Raw genomic sequence first — 17,411 nt, 5'->3', positions numbered from 1 at the left:
CCGTTTTGACCGCATTTTGAAACGGGCATAAAAAATTCAAAAAAAATCAAAAAATTGGAAAACCTTCGCATTGTGTCATTATATGTGACTAAGTTTCCAGGAAAAATAATAAACTTGTAATACGGCAATTATTTTAAAAAAAGTGTTCTAAAAAATGAGCTATCATGCATGAAGATTCATGGCTTTTATGCCAAATGATCAATCTTATGGCCACATTCATGGCATAATTTGTTCAAATGATCTCATATTGTGCACAAGAGTGCATCTTGGAATTCCAAACAATGTTGCCTAAGGGAGTTTTCATTTTCTTTGCACGGAAAATACATTTTCCATTTTCCGAGTGCCCAAAATGAGTTTTTCTTTGTGAAGGACCTACCATATATTTGTTGTAAAATTGGACCAGATCAATTTTATAAAATACTAGGCCATATTTAATGCACAATTGACAAAATGGTTGGGTGTCAAAAGTTTTGATCCACCTCTGGTGAAAAAGACAAATTCTCGCCGATTCAACTGGAAGCGGGTCAAATTTGAACTGCAGCTGCCTCATAGTTTGCTATTTATTTTTTCCAAAAATAATTTCTAGGTAAATAAGTATCTATTTAATCAGAGAAACATTAAAAAAATTCCAAGATTCAACCACTAGCTAGGAACGGTCAAGCCCGTCGTTTTGACCACATTTTGAAACGGGCATAAAAAATTCTAAAAAAATCAAAAAATTGGAAAACCTTCGCATTGTGTCATTAATGTGACCAAGTTTCCAGGAAAAATAATAAACTTGTAATACGGCAATTATTTTAAAAAAGTGTTCTCAGAAATGAGCTATCATGCATGAAGATTCGTGGCTTTCAAGCCAAATGATCAATCTTATGGCCACATTCATGGCATAGTTTGTTCAAACGATCTCATATTGTGCACAAGGGTGCATCTTGGAATTCCAAACAATGTTGCCTAATAGAGTTTTCATTTTCTTTGCACGGAAAATACATTTTTCCATTTTTCAAGTGCCCGAAATGAGTTTTTTTGTGAAGGACCTACCATATATTTGTTGCAAAATTGGACCTGATCAATTTTATAAAATACTAGGCCATATATAATGCACAATTGACAAAATGGTTGGGTGTCAAAAGTTTTGACCCACCTCTGGTGAAAAAGACAAATTCCCGTCGATTCAGGTGGAAGTGGGTCAAATTTGAACTGCAGGTGCCTCATAGTTTGCTCTTTATTTTTTTGAAAAATCATTTCTAGGTAAATACATATCTATTTAATCAGAAATACATGGTTTGATGGCGAGACATCGAGGTTTGGACGGTGGCCGAGGGCCCCAACTCTAGAGCGCATACGCTCGCATGCCTCCGTGTGGTCACCGCGTGACCGTGGCGTTGCCATGCGTTCTGGGCAGCCTAGGCATGTCTAGTGGGTTGGGCACTCCCCAGGTAGGTCCTAGGAATGAAATTATAACATAAGATTCTCATGAGGAGACCGAACTATGCTCAAACATGAATTAGCAGCCAAGTGTTTGATTAGCGGTACGAGAAATGCACATGGCCAATGGGCGCGAGTTTTGGCTGAGGATGATCATATACTAAGAAGAATGTCTTCACAATTTTTTAGGTAAATCAAGAATATATAAATAACACTTCCTTCACAAAGTGCTGTCTGAACAAAATAGGAAAATGAAGATTGTTGATTTATTTTTGAACTAGGCAAGGAAGGTTTTTGACATATTTGATGAAGATATGATCCAAACAATTTATGAGAATTTTTTGGGAATTTTTGGAATAACAGAAATATAGGTTGCTTCACAACCTAGGGCAAAAATTGACACATGGACATGACACATAGGCAAAACTGATGAGATGGCGCCTAGTCATCACAACCCACCACAATCTACAAGGCTATGACCATCTATATTGGTCGTTAACAACTAGAAATAAGGCAGCGGACCAGCACTGTTTGCTTTATGACCATTTCGTGTAAGGAAATTATGACCTTTCTGACCAAAATGGTCGCAATGGTGTAGGGTTTGGAGCCCCCCGAACAGCTTTTGACCAATTGGTCTCAAATGGTCATAGATCTATGACCAATTCTTCCAGGGTCACTGAAAGAAGGTCACTAGTTGACATATTTCTTGTAGTGAGTGTTGTCCAAGGATATCCCGGAGTACCCGTGTGATCATCCTATGGTCCGCCACCCAGGCTCAAAGGGATCATAAGATTATTCATGCTAGAAACTCCCGTGTGCAGCCACAAGCTATTATGGGCTCTAGCATAGTTGAGTAAGTTGCAAGACCTCTTTCAGTGCTGGGCTAGCAGATGTAGGGGAAAGTAGGTGTAATTGTCCACCCAGAGTAAACAGTTATTGTCTCAGAAAGACCGTGTCTCGATTCTCCGACCATGGATGTACTCGAGTATAGTTAGTTGTGTCCCTGGTTATGGACGTCTTGAGTATCTAGTTCTTGGATTATTATGTTGATCTCATCACTCTAAATTAATTTTGATTGGGTTTAATGATGATGTTTAATTGGGATTGAGTTGGAGGAACCTTCTCAATGTTTAACAACCACCATGAAAGTTAAATAAAATTTATTCCTTTGTTGTAGGGAAAAATTGGATTTATGCAAAATTGTAACCATAGAGCTTTCCATCAGCCATATATGCATGTAGTGATAGCAATTATTCTGTTCATTATTCTATGTGTTACATTGCCAACATATTCCATGTGCTGACCCGTTTTGGGCTGCAACGTTTCATGTTGCAGACTTTTCAGACAACGAGTAAGGTGCCATAGGTCGTTGTCTTTCACTCAGTGATGTCGTTGGAGTGATGGACTCACTTTATCTTCCAAGCCTTCCGCTGTTATCGTTTTTAGATGGCCTTAAGCCATATTATTGTAATAAGTTCTCTCTTGAGACATTCCATGTAATAAGTATGTGATTGCTACTCTGTTATAAATCCTCAAGTACTGTGCGTGTCAGCATTACCGATCCAGAGATGACACTGATGCATAGAGATTAGACTGTTTGAGGTCTGGTCGCTACAAGATGGTATCAGCGCATACGCTGACTGTAGGACACGACCACTAAGCTAAAGCCCTATATCACTACTCTCTTCTCATTTCTAACTCCTCTCCCTTTTCTACTTTATAGGATGGCAGATGCAAGGAACAAGTTCACTCAACCGGCTGAAGATACACCTTTTGGACGACACTTGAAGAAAGTTACTAGATACCTGAACATCAGAATACCAAGCTTCACCGAGACCTACATCGCCACTTTACCAAAATAGGAGCATTGGATGATTCGAGTTCAAGTTCCAGGAAAGACGTTCATGCTAGTCACTGAGCCCATAGAGTTTTCCTTTAATGCACCAACTTGGAGTCTAGGAAAGAGCATGGCAGCCCACATTACCATGGGACGCATTGGAGAAGTTTACCACAAAGATCTCAAGGATACTATCTACCAGATTTGTGGGCGCCGAGATGAGCAATGGGAGATGATCAGCACCAGGAAGGATAGATCAATTGCAGCTTTCATCCAGGAGTTAAACCAGCACATCCGACGCTAGGAGAACCAGATGTGTGCAGGCATGACAGATCTGAAGAAGGCAATGAGCAGGATCATGGAGCTGGAGGAAGAACTCAAGTCTACACGCGATGGATATGAGGAGGAAATGACGATACTCATGGAGAAGAACGACGACTTAATGAGGAAGCTAGGAGTATTCATGGGAGACCCCGCGCCAGGAGGAGAAGACGAGGATTCCACTTGCCCGGAGAACTACATCATCATCGACGACACCGACTCGGACCCTGATGATAGCGATGATGACTATGTTGATGAAGCTGGAGTAGATATCATGGAGTCTTCCACCGATCAAGTTTTCTAGTCGACCACCATATCAGTAGTAGTATTCCCCCATGTATATAGTATAGTCCGAGCACTTTTGTAACGATAGTTAGACCAATGTATGCTCTTGTTTGAATTGATTGAAGTGATATTGTTTGTGTTTGTCTCATTTGCATATGGGTAGTGTTTTCCCTCAAGATCTCATTCTACTCTGCTTTCTCATCTTTTCTAAACCCATCAGATGCCTCCGAGACACGACAATGGATTTGCTTTCCCGCCAGAGCTCACCCAGTTGATCCAGCAGCAGAATGCATTGATGCAGATACTAGTCCAGAATCAGAATCAAGGGAACAACAACAACAACCCACCACCACCACCACCACCTGTTGATCACTTAGCCCGTTTTCTAAGGCTAAATCCGCCGGTGTTCTCCAGTAGCACCGAGCCGATTGTTGGAGATGATTGGCTCCACAAGATTGGAAGGGAGTTGACCACTACAGGATGCACATATGCGGAGAGAGTGCATTTTGCCGCACATCAGCTTGATGGACCCACAGTATCATGGTGGGAGAATTTCATAGCCACTTACCCCGTCGACACTGTCACATGGGACCAGTTTCAGCAAGCTTTTCGCACTGCCCATGTTTCAGCATGAGCTATGGCCATGAAGAAGCGCGAGTTTCGTAACTTGCACCAGGGAGGACGCACAGTGGGCCAGTATGTGGATGATTTTAGTAAGTTAGCACGTTATGCCCTAGATGACGTCGCTACAGATGCAGCTAAGTAGGAGAAGTTTCCGGAAGGACTGAATGATGAGCTGAGCATGCAGTTGATTGTGGCAACCTTAAAAAACTACCAGGAGTTGGTAGATAGAGCTCTCATGATTGAAGGGAAGCAGCAGCAGATTGACAATCGCAAGAGGAAGTATGGACAAGGGAAGTACAATTTAGGAGCTCGGCAGAGGCCTCATTTTACCCCGAACTCGGGAGGACCCCTTCACCATGACCATGGAGGTCACAATCACAATGGAGGGAGTTCGCATAACCATAATGGCCCCAAGAATGATAATGGTAATGGAGGAAGCAACGACAGAACCGTTCCAACCCAGCATCGCCCGCCAAGAAGGATCTAAGTCACATTACTTGTTTCAAGTGTGGGAAGAATGGACATTACGCCACGGAGTGTTCTGAAGCAAAGAATGGAAATGGCAATGGAAGCTCTGGGAAGAAGCCCAACCCTTTCAACAGGGGCAAGTGAACCACGTTAACGTGGAGGAGGTTGAAGCGCAACCAGATGCAGTAATAGGTAAGTTTTTGGTTAAGTCATTTACTGCAATCGTTCTTTTTGATACTGGTGCATCGCATTCATACATATCAAGGGGATTTGTGAGATAAGTGTAAGTTGCCCACCAAAGTTCTTAGAACACCTATGTTAGTAAGCTCACCAGGAGCGGAACATATGGCAAGCCAAGAATGTTTTCAGATGCCATTGACCGTAGGTAGGCATGTTTTCCCCTCAGACCTGATAATTCTGGAATTGCAAGGTTTGGATGTATTTTTGGGTATGGATTGGCTATCGATGTATGGAGGGAACATCGACTGCGCCAGTAAGTCAATTATGCTCACCACCCTGGAAGGAAGGAGGATTAAGTATGTATCCGAGCATGTGCCGAAGAGGACTCAAGTGAATTCCTTATCAGGAGTTGTACAGGAGGAAGTACCAGTGGTGAAGGATTTCCCTGATGTATTTCCAGAAGAGTTGCCAGGCATGCCACTAGATAGAGACATCGAGTTTTTGATTGAGCTTTTGCCAGGCACAGGGCCAATATCTAAGAGACCGTATAGGATGCCCACAAAGGATTTGGAGGAAATTAAGAAGCAGATTAAGGAGTTACTGGATAAAGGCTATATTCGCCCAAGTTCGTCACCTTGGGGATCACCAGTGCTTCTAGTGGAGAAGAAGGATGGATCGTTGAGGATGGTTGTCGATTATCGTGGATTGAATGAAGTGACGATCAAGAACAAGTACCCACTACTAATGATCAATGATCTGTTTAACCAGTTGCAAGGAGCTAAAGTATTTTCCAAGATCGATCTGCGATCAGGATACCACCAGCTGAAGATTCGAGAGCAGGATATACCTAAGACAGCTTTTACCACGAGGTATGGGCTATATGAGTATACCGTTATGTCATTTGGTCTGACTAAAGCACCTGCCTATTTCATGAACATGATGAACAAGGTGTTTATGGAGTTATTGGATAAGTTTGTCGTGGTGTTCACTGATGACATATTGGTCTACTCGAAGAATGAAGAGGAGCATAAGGCGCATTTGCGTTTGGTACTTGGGAAGCTCAGAGAACATCAGTTATATGCCAAGTTCAGCAAGTGTGAGTTTTGGTTGAAGGAAGTTGGATTTCTCGGACATGTTATATCCAGAGAAGGAATAGCAGTAGACCCCACCAAGGTTGTCACTGTGACAAATTGGGAAGCACCCATGCCTGTTGGGGAGATTCGGAGTTTTCTTGGACTCGCAGGATAATACAGGAGGTTCATTGAGAATTTCTCGAAGATTGCAAAGCCCATGACGGAGTTGTTGAATAAGGACACCAAGTTCAAATGGACTGAGGAATGTGAGGCCAGTTTTCAGGAGTTGAAGAAACGTTTGGCTACAACTCCAGTGTTGATTCTTCTAGATCAGCGCAAGGATTATCAAGTGTATTGCGACGCTTCTCGTCGAGGACTTGGAGCCGTGCTTATGCAGGAGGGAAGAGTTGTTTCATATGCTTCACGACAGCTTAAACCCCATGAGTTGAATTATGCTACACACGACTTGGAGTTAGCAGTCGTAGTGCATGCGTTGAAGACATGAAGACATTTTCTCATCGGAACCACCATGAGGTGTACACGGATCACAAGAGTTTGAAATATATCTTCATGCAGAAGGAGTTGAATCTCAGGCAGAGGAGATGGTTGGAGCTCATCAAGGATTATGATATGAGATTGCATTATCACCCTGGAAAGGCTAATGTAGTAGCCGATGCGTTGAGCCGCAAGAGTCATGTCAACACGCTCATGACCAGAGAGTTACCCAAGGAGTTAGCAGAGGATCTTCGTGAGCTATGTTTGGAGATAGTTCCGAGAGGTTATGTAGCAGCATTGGAAATTCAGTCTACCTTGATGGAAAAGATCAAATAAGCTCAGAAGATGGACAAGGATATTTGCCGAGATAAAGGAAAGTATGAGCAAGGGAAAGGCCAAAGGATTTCGTGAGGATGAGCACGATACCTTATGGTTTGAAGATCGCGTATATGTGCCTAATGACCCGGAGATTGATGTCTACTACACAACCTTCTTCTTGTAGACGTTGTTGGGCCTGCAAGTGCAGAGGTTTGTAGGACAGTAGCAAATTTCCCTCAAGTGGATGACCTAAGGTTTATCAATCCGTAGGAGGCGTAGGATGAAGATGGTCTCTCTCAAGCAACCCTGCAACCAAATAACAAAGAGTCTCTTGTGTCCCCAACACACCCAATACAATGGTAAATTGTATAGGTGCACTAGTTCGGCGAAGAGATGAAGATACAAGTGCAAAATAGATAGTAGATATAGGTTTTTGTAATCTGAAATAATAAAAACAGCAAGGTAACATGTGGTAAAAGTGAGCGTAAATGGTATTGCAATGATAGGAAACAAGGCCTAGGGTTCATACTTTCACTAGTGCAAGTTCTCTCAACAATAATAACATAGTTAGATCATATAACAAGCCCTCAACATGCAACAAAGAGTCACTCCAAAGCCACTAATAGCGGAGAACAAACATAGAGATTATGGTAGGGTACGAAACCACCTCAAAGTTATTCTTTCGGATCGATCTATAAAAGAGTTCATACTAGAATAACACCTTAAGACACAAATCAACCAAAACCCTAATGTCACCTAGATACTCCATTGTCACCTCAAGTATCCGTGGGCATGATTATACGATATGCGTCACACAATCTCAGATTCATCCAACCAACATAAAAGTACTTCAAAGAGTGCCCCAAAGCTACTACCGGAGAGTCAAGAACGTGTGCCAACCCCTATGCATAGGTTCCAATGTCACGAAACCCGCAAGTTGATCACCAAAACATACATCAAGTGGATCGCAAGACATACATCAAGTGTTCTCATAAAAGACTCAATCTGATAAGATAACTTCAAAGGGGAAACTCAATTCATCACAAGAGAGTAGAGGGGGAGAAACATCATAAGATCCAACTACAATAGCAAAGCTCGGGATACATCAACATCGTGCCATAGAGGAACACGAGAGAGAACACGAGAGAGAGAGAGAGAGAGAGAGATCAAACACATAGCTACTGGTACATACCCTCAGCCCCGAGGGTGAACTACTCCCTCCCCGTCATGGATAGCACTGGGATGATGAAGATGGCCTCCGGTGATGGGATCCCCCTCCGGCAGAGTGCCGGAACAGGGTCCCGATTGGTTTTTGGTGGCTACAGAGGCTTGCGGCGGTGGAACTCCCGATCTATCTTCTGTTCTGGAAGTTTTAGGGTACGTAGGTATATATGGGTGCAAGGGGTACGTCGGTGGACCTTCGGGGTGCTCACGACGAAGGGGGCGCGCGTGCGCGCGCCCCCCACCCTCGTGGGCAGCCCGGGACTCCCCTGACGTGCACTCCAAGTCCATCAGGTTGCTTTCCTTCCAAAAGTAACTTCTCCAGTTGATTTCGTTCCGTTTTGACTCCGTCTGATATTCCTTTTCCTCGAAACACTGAAATAGGCATAAAACAACAAATCTGGGCTGGCCCTTCAGTTAATAGGTTATTCCCAAAAATAATATAAAAGTGGATAATAAAGCCCAATATTGCCTAAAACAATAGATAAAGTAGCATGGAGCAATCAAAAATTATAGATACGTTGGAGACGTATCAAGCATCCCCAAGCTTAATTCCTGCTCGTCCTCGAGTAGGTAAATGATAAAAAAGAATTTTTGATGCGGAGTGATACTTTGGCATAATTTCAATGTAAATCTTCTTAATTGTGACATGAATATTCAGATCCATAAGATTCAAGACAAAAGTTCATATTGACATAAAAGTAATAATAGTTCAAGCATACTAATCAAAGCAATCATGTCTTCTCAAAATAGCATGGCAAAAGAAAGTTTATCCCTACAAAATCATATAGTTAGGCTATGCTTCATTTTCGTCACACAAAGATGTTCCCAACTTCTATACCCCCGATGACAAGCCAAGCAATTGTTTCATACTTAAATAATCTCAAACTTTTTCAACCTTCACGCAATACATGAGCGTGAGCCATGGATATAGCACTATGGGTGGAATAGAATATGATGATGGGGATTGTGTGGAGAAGACAAAAAAGGAGAAAGTCTCACATTGACGAGGATAATCAACGGGCTATGGAGATGCCCATTAATTGATGTCAACATGAGGAGTAGGGATTGCCATGCAACGGACGCACTAGAGCTATGAATGCTCAACAAAAGAAAACTAGTGGGTGTGCATCCAACTCGCTTGCTCATGAAGACCTAGGGAATTTGAGGAAGCCCATCGTAGGAATATACAAGCCAACTTCTATAATGAAAAATTCCCATTAGTATAAAAAGACAACTTACGAGACTCACTACATGAAGAACAAGGTGCTACTTTGAAGCACAACTTATGAGACTCACTACATGAAGAATAAGGTGCTACTTTGAAGCACAAGTGTGGAAAAAGAGATAGTAGCATTGCCCTTTTTATTTATTTTCTTTTTTTGGCCCTTCTTTTTTTGGCCTTTCTCTTTTTTTTGATTGGACAATGCTCTAATAATGATGATCATCACACTTCTATTGATTACAACATAAGGATTACAACTCGAAACTAGAACAAGATATGACTCTATATGAATGCCTCCAGCGGTGTACCGGGATGGTGCAATGAATCAAGAGTGACATGTATGAAAAATAATGCATGGTGGCTTTGCCACAAATACGATGTCAACTACATGATCATGCAATGGCAATATGACAAAAGTAATGTATGTCATGAATATGATGATGGAAGTTGCATGGCAATATATCTCGGAATGGCTATGGAAATGCCATGATAGGTAGGTATGGTGGCTGTTTTGAGGAAGATATAAGGTGGGTGTAAGATACCGGCGAAAAGTGCGCGGTATTAGAGAGGCTAGCAATGGTGGAAGGGTGAGAGTGCGTATAATCCATGGACTCAACATTAATCAAAAGAACTCATGCACTTATTGCAAAAATTTAGAAGTCATCAAAAACCAAAGCACTACACGCATACTCCTAGGGGGATAGATTGGTAGGAAAAGACCATCGCTCGTCCCCGACTGCCACTCATAAGGAAGATAATCGATAAATAAAATTGTGCTCCGACTTCATCACAAAGCGGTTCACCATACGTGCATGCTACGGGAATCACAAACTTCAACACAAACATTCTTTAAATTCATAACCACCCCAACTAGCATTGCTTTGATATTACCACCTCCATATCTCAAAACAATTATCAAGCATCAAACTTATCTTAGTATTCAACGCACTCAAAAGAAGGTTTCACATATCTTGAATACCAAGTATATTATCTTTAAGAAAATTACCATGCTATTAACAACTCTCAAAATAATCTAAGTGAAGCATGAGAGATCAATAGTTTCTTTAAAACAAATCCACCACCGTGCCCTAAAAGATATAAGTGAAGTACTAGAGCAAAAATTATCACGCTCAAAAGATATAAGTGAAGATCAAAGAGTAGCTAAATAATTATGCAACTATGTGAAGACTCTCCCATTTAATAATTTCAGATCTTGATACTTTATTCAAACAGCAAGCAAAGCTAAAGGAAACTACATTGCAAGGATAACACAACTCATGTGAAGAAGAAAAAACTTAGGTTCAACCGATACTAACCGATGATTGCCGAAGAAGAAAGGTGGGATGCCTACTAGGGCATCCCCAAGCTTAGATGCTTGAGACTTCTTGAAATATTATCTTGGGGTGCCTTGGGCATCCCCAAGCTTGAACTTTTGTGTCTCCTTAATTCCTCTCATATCATGATTTCTCTTTTTTTATCAAAAGCTTCATTCACAACAAACTCAACAAGAACTCGTGAGATAGGTTAGTACAAACCAATGCATAACCTTATCATTTTCTACTGTAACAAATCACTTAAATTATTATTCAATATTTAATACTAAATGTCTCTGTATATTTAATACTCCTATCATCAAATAGAATCATTAAACAAGCAAACATATGCAAACAATGCAACCATAACAGCAATCTGCCAAAACAGTACAGTCTGTAAAGAATGCAAGAGTATCAATACTTTCCTGACTCCAAAAATTATGAACTAAAATTTCCACTGTAATAAATTTATCAGAGCTTAATATGCAAAAAGATTCAATGTTATACCATGCTCTGACTTTTCTAGGGAATTTTTGCAACAGCGGTAAACTTTCTGTTTTCAAACAGCAACATGCAAACTAGCAAAATAAGCATGGCAAAGGCTATCCTTGACTTTTTTTATTGAAACTAAAGATACAAAACATTATTCTAACTAACAGCAAGCAAAAACTAACAAAATAAAATGACGCTCCAAGCAAAACACATATCATGTGGCGAATAAAAATATAGCTCCAAGTAAAGTTACCGATGAACGAAGACAAAAGAGGGGATGCCATCTGGGGCATCCCCGAGCTTAGGCTCTTGGTTGTCCTTAGATATTACCTTGGGGTGCCTTGGGCATCCCCAAGCTTAGGCTCTTGCCACTCCTTATTCTATAGTCCATCGAATCTTTACCCAAAACTTGAAAACTTCAACCACACAAAACTCAAAACAAAACTCGTAAGCTCCGTTAGTATAAGAAAATAAAACCACCACTTAGGTACTGTAATGAACTCATTATAAATTCATATTGGTGTAATATTTACTGTAATACAACTTATCTATGGTTCATACCCTCCGATACTACTCATAGATGCATCAAAATAAGCAAACAACACAATGAAAACAGAATCTATCAAAAACAGAACAGTCTGTAGTAATCTGTATCAAACGTATACTTCTGGAACCCCAAAAATTATGAAATAAATTTCTGGACCTGAGGAATTTGTCTATTAATAATCTTCAAAAATAATCAACCTAAAAGCACTCTTCAGTAAAAAAATGGCAGCTATTCTCATGAGCGCAAAAGTTTCTGTTTTCTACAGCAAGATCATATAAACTTCACCCAAGTCTTCCCAAATGTTCTACTTGACACTTTTATTGAAACAAAAGCTATAAAACATGATTACTACAGTAGCATAATCATGTGGACACACAAAAGCAGTAAGGATAAATATTGGGTTGTATCCCAACAAGCGTTTTTCTTTAATGCCTTTTTAGCTAGGCATGATGATGGCAATGATGCTCACATAAAAGATAAGAATTGAAACATAAAGAGAGCATCATGAAGCATATGACTAGCACCTTCACTGGTGGAAAAAGGGCCTTTGGTCGCGGTTCGGAACTGCCATTAGTCGCGGTTGCGCAACCGCGACCAGACGGGCGCGACTAAAGGCCCCCCCCCCCTTTAGTCGCGGTTGCTTAAGAACCGCGACTAAAGGCCCGTCCACGTGGGCGGAGGACCTTTAGTCGCGGTTCTTGTGGCTAACCGCGACTAAAGGCCGCCACAGGTTTTTGAAAAAAAAAATTGAATTTTTTTTTTCAAATTTCTGAATTATTTTAACCTCTAGTCTCTAATCACCACCCCTCATCATTTCTCAATTTATTCTTTTATCACCCCTCATCATTCCAAATCATCTAACTTCCCAACCGGTCACCCATCCCTCTCACTACTCCAGCCCAAGCACGCTTAACTTCCGGGTTCTATTCTCCCACGCTCCAAGTCTGCACTTGTTGTTTTCCTGACAATAATAAGATGTCAATCCTATTAACCTTCAGGAATTTTGCTTGAGCATGAAGTGACACATTTCACTGTTTGAGTTTGAAACTATTGTTTTAAAAAACAATAATTATTTAGTAACACTAATATTTCTTGAATAATTAGTTTGACCATTGTTTGACCACAGTTTGACCACAGTTGACCACAGTTTGACCAGATTTGACCAAAATTGAAATAATTAAAATAATTATTTAGTAACACTAATATTCTAGAATAATTAGTTTGACCATTGTTTGACCATAGTTTGCCCACTGTTTGAATATTTTTCAATTTTTTCCACTCTAGATCTTACAAGCCCCGTAACTTTTTTTCTATTAGGTTTTTGAGGATTTTGAAAATGTTTAACGGGGTTCCCCCGATTAAATTTGGATGTAACTTTTCGAGTAGATGATTTTTCATATAAAAAACTTTTTCATCCGAGTTAGTATGCAAAAGTTATGCCCATTTTTACAAATTTCAGAGAGATTTTGCAAATAAAGTCAAAATTCACATTTGCAAATTTTCCCAACAACTAGACCACATATCACATGAGAAACTTATTTTCTTTTATTTTTTTGACATTTCCATTATTTTCTTTTATTTTTTTTAAAACTGAAAAGGCGATCCGGGGGGGGGGGGTAGAGTTTGAAAATGGGACCTTTAGTACCGGTTCGTGGCACGAACCGGGACTAAAGGTCTCAACCCCATTAGTTCCGGTTCGTGCCACAAACCGCGACTAAAAGGGAGGAGCTTTAGTCGCGGTTGGCCTGGCCAACCGCGACTAAAGGCCTTTGGGCACCTTTAGTCGCGGTTGGCCTGGCCAACCGCGACTAAAGCCCGCGAGCGCCCTGGGCCCAGGCATTTGGTCGCGGTTCATCTGCCGAACCGCGACTAAAGACTTCATTAGTCGCGGTTCCTACAGTTTCGCGACTAATGGGGCTGGACGGAAGCCTCTTTTTCTACTAGTGCTTTAAGCCTAACCCACTTCCTATGCATAGAGATTTTGTGAGAAAACAACTTATGGGAGCAATAATCAACTAGCATAGGAAGGTAAAACAAGCATAACTTCAAGATTTTAAGCACATAGAGAGGAAACTTGACATTATTGCAACTTCTACAAGCGTATGTTCCTCCCTCATAATAATTTTCAGTAGCATCATGAATGACTTCAACAATATAACCAGCACCTAAAACATTCTTTTCATGATCTACAAGTATAGAAAATTTACTATTCTCCACATAAGCAAAATCCTTCTCATGAATAATAGTGGGAGCAAACTCAACAAAATAACTATCATTTGAGGCATAATCCAATTGAAAACTAAAATCATGATGACAAGTTTCATGGTTATCATTATTCTTAATAGCATACAAATCATCACAATAATCATCATAGATAGCAACTTTGTTCTCATAATCAATTGGAACCTCTTCCGAAATAGTGGAACCATCACTAAATAAAGTTGACACTCTTCCAAATCCACTTTCATGTTCATCACAATGAGATTCGACATCCTCCAAAATAGTGGGATCACTACTTCCTAAAGTTGACACTCTTCCAAACCCACTTTCATCAATATAATCATCATAAATAGGAGGCAAGCTATCATCATAACAACTTTGCATATCAAAACTTGGGGTGCTAAAAATATCATCTTCATTAAACATAGCATCCCCAAGCTTGGGACAAACATTAATTCCAGCAAATATATTCTCAAATATTTCATCCTCATCAAACATAGCTTCCCCAAGCTTGGGCCCTTTCATATCATAAGCATAGTCACTCTCATCATTAAAAATATGGATAGCACCAATAGTATAGCAATTATCATCATCACAAGTAGTAATAGGAGCAACATCATTTGGGAGGGATACCTTTTTACCTTTGTTGCTCCTTCTTTTCTTTTTCTTCTTCACATTATGTGTAGGTTCAACCTTCCTCTTTGATCTCCTTATTGATGAGATTGGCTGAATAGAAAGCTCCTCCTCGTTACCTGATTCATCATAAGAAATAATAGGAGGATATTGGGAAGCCTCTTCCCTTTCATTAGTATTCTCATCATCTTCCATTTGCTTTCTTTTCTTTAGGTAATTGGCAATATAAGGATTTTCAATGCAATTCTCCGCACAATACATATAAATTTTCTCAAGATCAAAATCAAGAATTTTATCAAGACTAAATTTTGGAATACCCTCAATTATACGTTTCATTTCTTCATAACCCAAAAGAAGGCTAAGCTCTTTATGATGCTCAAGGGTAATCAAATTATCACAATATTTGGACACGACTTGATCATGAAACAAATAGCATTGGAGCTTGAAATGACCATGTTCATTGCAAAGTTCACAAGGAGCGCGAAAAATATTGAATCTTTCAGCACATTCATCTAGCTCTTCTTGCAACAATTTGGTTTCTAAGTACTTATGCCTCTTGCAATAAATATCTTCTCTATTTGGTGTGTTCATGCAAACATGCACTCCACAAAAGTTGACATGCTCATAAGAGATATTTTCATCATAACTAGTGCAATCATTATTAGCATTATGGATATTCAAAGAATTCGTACTAACAACATTGCAATCATGCTCATCATTCAAAGATTTAGTGCCAAACAATTTAATGCATTCTTCTTATAACACTTTGGCACAATTTTCCTTTCCATCATACTCACGAAATATATTAAAAGACGAAGCGTATGAGACAAACTCAATTCCATTTTTTGTAATTTTCTTTTATAAACTAAACTAGTGATAAAACAAGAAACAAAAAGATTCGATTGCAAGATCTAAAGATATACCTTCAAGCGCTAACCTCCCCGGCAATGGCGCCAGAAAAGAGCTTAGTTGACGGGGTGTGAGTGAGCGCCCTTTACCTAGCCTCCCCGGCAACGGCGCCAGAAAAGGGCTTGATGTCTACTACACAACCTTCTTCTTGTAGATGTTGTTGGGCCCGCAAGTGCACAGGTTTGTAGGACAGTAGCAAATTTTCCTCAAGTGGATGACCTAAGGTTTATCAATCCGTAGGAGGTGTAGGATGAAGATGGTCTCTCTCAAGCAACCCTGCAACCAAATAACAAAGAGTCTCTTGTGTCCCCAACACACCCAATACAATGGTAATTTGTATAGGTGCACTAGTTCGGCGAAGAGATGAAGATACAAGTGCAAAATAGATAGTAGATATAGGTTTTTGTAATCTGAAATAATAAAAACAGCAAGGTAACAAGTGGTAAAAGTGAGCGTAAACGGTATTGCAATGATAGGAAACAAGGCCTAGGGTTCATACTTTCACTAGTGCAAGTTCTCTCAACAATAATAACATAGATAGATCATATAACAAGCCCTCAACATGCAACAAAGAGTCACTCCAAAGACACTAATAGCAGAGAACAAACGTAGAGATTATGGTAGGGTACGAAACCACCTCAAAGTTATTCTTTTGGATCGATCTATAAAAGAGTCCGTACTAGAATAACACCTTAAGACACAAATCAACCAAAACCCTAATGTCACCTAGATACTCCATTGTCACCTCAAGTATCTGTGGGCATGATTATACGATATGCGTCACACAATCTCAGATTCATCCAACCAACATAAAAGTACTTCAAAGAGTGCCCCAAAGCTACTACCGGAGAGTCAAGAACGTGTGCCAACCCCTGTGCATAGGTTCCCAATGTCACGAAACCCGCAAGTTGATCACCAAAACATACATCAAGTGGATCGCAAGACATACATCAAGTGTTCTCATAAAAGACTCAATCCGATAAGATAACTTCAAAGGGGAAACTCAATTCATCACAAAAGAGTAGAGGGGTAGAAACATCATAAGATCCAACTACAATAGCAAAGCTTAGGATACATCAAGATCGTGCCATAGAGGAACACGAGAGAGAACACGAGAGAGAGAGAGAGAGAGAGAGATCAAACACATAGCTACTGGTACATAGCCTCAGCCCCGAGGGTGAACTACTCCCTCCTCGTCATGGATAGCGCCGGGATGATGAATATGGCCTCCGGTGATGGGATCCCCCTCCGGCAGGGTGCCGGAACAAGGTCCCGATTGGTTTTTGGTGGCTATAGAGGCTTGGGGCGGCGGAACTCCCAGTCTATCTTCCGTTCTGGAAGTTTTAGGGTACGTAGGTATATATGGGTGCAAGGGGTACGTCGGTGGACCTCCGGGGTGCTCGCGAGGCAGGGGGTGCGTCCAGGGGGGTGCCCCCCACCCTCGTGGGCAGCCCGGGACTCCCTTGACGTGCACTCCAAGTCCATCAGGTTGCTTTCCTTCCAAAAATAACTTCTCCAGTTGATTTCGTTCCGTTTTGACTCCGTCTGATATTCCTTTTCCTCGAAACACTGAAATAGGCATAAAACAGCAAATCTGGGCTGGCCCTTCGGTTAATAGGTTAGTTCCAAAAATAATATAAAAGCAGATAATAAAGCCCAATATTGCCTAAAACGGTAGATAAAGTAGCATGGAGCAATCAAAAATTATAGATACGTTGGAGACGTATCAGAGATCAGGAAGCTAATTCTGCAGGAGGCCCATGATTCGCCGTATTCGATTCACCCAGGAAATACCAAGATGTATCTGGATTTGAAGGACAATTTC

The sequence above is a fragment of the Triticum aestivum genome, chromosome 1B, assembly GCF_018294505.1.
Source record: "Triticum aestivum cultivar Chinese Spring chromosome 1B, IWGSC CS RefSeq v2.1, whole genome shotgun sequence".
NCBI classification, from domain to species: domain Eukaryota; kingdom Viridiplantae; phylum Streptophyta; class Magnoliopsida; order Poales; family Poaceae; genus Triticum; species Triticum aestivum.
Note: the sequence above shows the minus strand (reverse complement) of the source record.